The sequence below is a fragment of the Nyctereutes procyonoides genome, unplaced genomic scaffold (assembly GCF_905146905.1).
Source record: "Nyctereutes procyonoides isolate TBG_1078 unplaced genomic scaffold, NYPRO_anot_genome, whole genome shotgun sequence".
Classification (NCBI taxonomy): Eukaryota; Metazoa; Chordata; class Mammalia; order Carnivora; family Canidae; genus Nyctereutes; species Nyctereutes procyonoides.
Window position 1 is genome coordinate 54,541,947 of NW_026575125.1, and position 2,970 is coordinate 54,544,916.

General features: G+C 42.7%; 1 pseudogene; it reads left to right on the plus strand.

Moving 5' to 3' along the window:
- Window positions 1-1,232: 1,232 nt before the first annotated feature.
- On the plus strand, window positions 1,233-2,285 carry LOC129517470 (heterogeneous nuclear ribonucleoprotein A1-like; annotated as a pseudogene).
- Window positions 2,286-2,970: the final 685 nt, after the last annotated feature.

Genomic DNA, 2,970 nt, shown 5'->3' on the forward strand with positions numbered 1-2,970 from the left:
GGACTAGATCCCGGGTCTCCAGAATCACACCCCAGGCTGAAGGTGGCGCTAAACCACTAAGTCACTGGGGCTGCCCCTCCCTTTATTTATTAACTACCCTAAACCCCTTTAAAAGCTTCTGGGCCTAACAGAAACATCAATCACAGTTAGACTTTTTTTTGATGGTCTTCAAATCACTTTTTTATTTTATTTTATTTTATTTTTATTTTATTTTATTTTATTTTATTATTTTATTTTATTTTATTTTATTTTATTTATTTTATTTTATTGAGTTCAATTTGCCAACATATAGCATAACACCCAGTGCTCATCCCATCAAGTGCCCCCCTCAGTGCCCATCACCCAGTGACCCCCACCCCCCACCCTCCTCCCTTTCCACCACCCCTTGCTCGTTTCCCAAAGTTAGGAGTCTCTCATGTTCTGTCTCCTTCTCTGATATTTCCCACTCATTTTCTCTCCTTTCCCCTTTATTCCCTTTCACTATTTTTTATATTCCCCAAATGAATGAAACCATATAATGTTTGTGCCTCTCCAATTGACTTATTTCACTCAGCATAATACCCTTCAGTTCCATCTATGTTGAAGCAAATGGGGGGTATTTGTAGTTTCTAATGGCTGAGTAATGTTCCATTGTATACATAGACCACATCTTTTTTATCCATTCATCTTTTGATGGACACTGAGACTCCTTCCACAGTTTGGCTATTGTGGACATGGCTGCTAGAAACATCGGGGTGCAGGTGTTCTAGCATTTCACTGCATCTGTATCTTTGGGGTAAATCCCCAGCAGTGCAATTGCTGGGTCATAGGGAAGATATATTTTTAACTCTTTGAGAAATGTCCACACGGTTTTCCAGAGTGGCTGCACCAGTTCACATTCCCACCACAGTGCAAGAGCGTTTCCCTTTTTCCACATCCTCTCCAACATTTGTGGTTTCCTGCCTTGTTAATTTTCGCCATTCTCACTGGTGTGAGGTGGTATCTCATTGCGGTTTTGATTTGTATTTCCCTGATGGCAAGGGATGCAGAGCATTTTCTCATGTGCTTGTTGACACAGTTGGACTTTGAATGAGAAAGCAACCCTGTCCTCAGGTGGCCAGCTGAAATTCCATTCAAATTGAAACTCTTCTTTTTCTTTTCATTCCAATATTTTATTTAAATTCTAGTTAGGCCTTTCTGCCCCTGCACGCCGCCGAGTAGGCATCGTTAAAGTCTCCCCTCCCACCGCCATCATGTCTAAGTCAAAGTCTACCAAAGAGCCTGAGCAGCTGCGGAAGCTCTTCATGGGAGGTTTGAGCTTTGAAACAACCGATGAGATTCTGAGGAGCCATTTTGAGCAATGGGGGACACTTACGGACTGTGTGATAATGAGCGACCCCAACACCAAGTGCTCCACAGGCTTTGGGTTCGTCATGTACACCACCATGGAGGAGGTGGATGCAGCCATGAACGCTCTGCCGCACAAGGTGGATGGAAGAGTCGTGGAACCAAAGAGGGCTGTCTCCTGAGAAGAGTCTCAAAGACCTGGTGCCCACTTAACTGTGAAAAATATTTTGGTTGGTGGCATCAAAGAAGACACCGAAGAACATCATCTAAGAGATTATTTTGAACAGTACGGGAAAATTGAAGTGATTGAGATCATGACTGACTGAGGCAGTGACAAAAAGAGAGGTTTTGCTTTTGTGAACTTTGACGACCATGACTCTGTAGACAAGATTGTCATTCAAAAATACCATACTGTGAATGGCCAGAACTGTGAAGTAAGGAAAGCCCTATTGAAGCAAGAGATGGCTGGTGCTTAGTCCAGCCATAGAGGCCGAAGTGGTTCTGGAAACTTTGGTGCTGGTCTTGGAGGTGGTTTTGGTGGGAATGACAACTTTGGTCATAGAGGGAACTTCAGTGGTTGAGGTGGCTTAGGTGGCAGTCGAGGTGGTGGTGGATACAGTGGCAGTGCGGAAGGCTATAACGGATTTGGTAATGATGGAAGCAACTTTGGAGGTGGTGGAAGCTATAACAATTTTGGCAATTACAACAATCAATCCTCAAATTTTGGACCCATGAAAGGAGGAAATTTTGGAGGCAGAAGCTTTGGCCCCTATGGTGGTGGAGGCCACTACTTTGCCAAACCACGAAACCAAGGTGGCTATGGCGGTTCCAGCAGCAGCAGCTATGGCAGTGGCAGAAGGTTTTAATTACTGCCAGGAAACCAAGCTTAGCAGGAGAGGAGAGCCAGAGAAGTGACAGGGAAGCTACAGGTTACAATAGATTTGTGAACTCAGCCAAGCACAGTGGTGGCAGGGCCTAGCTGCTACAAAGAAGACATGTTTTAGACAATTACTCATGTGTATGGGCAAAAAACTCGAGGAATGTATTTGTGACTAATTGTATAACAGGTTATTTCAGTTTCTGTTCTGTGGAAAGTGTAAAGCATTCCAACGAAGGGTTTTAATGTAAATTTTTTTTGCAACCATGCTGTTGTTTGCTAAATGTAATAGTCTTATCATTATGCTGAATAAATGTGTCTTTTAAAAAAAATAAATTCTAGTTATTTGGGACTCCTGGGAGGCTCAGGGTTTAGTGCATGCCTTCTTCCCAGGGTGTGATCCTGGAATCCCAGGATCGAGTCCCACATTGGGCTCCCTTCATAAAGCCTGCTTCTCCCTCTGCCTGTGTCTGCCTCTCACTCTCTCTGTGTCTCTTATGAATAAATAAATAAAATCTTTTAAAAAAAATAGTTAACATATAGGGTAATATTAGTATAGGAGTAGAATTTAGTGATTCATCACTTATATATACCACTCAGGGCTCATCAAAAGTACCCTCCTTCATACCTATCACCCATTAGCTCATTGCCTATCCACCTCCCTCTATCAACCCTCAGTTTGTTCTCTATAGTTAAGAGTCTCTTTGGTTTGCCTCCTCTTTTTTTCACTTTCCACTATGTTTATTTTGTTTCTTAAGTTCCACATA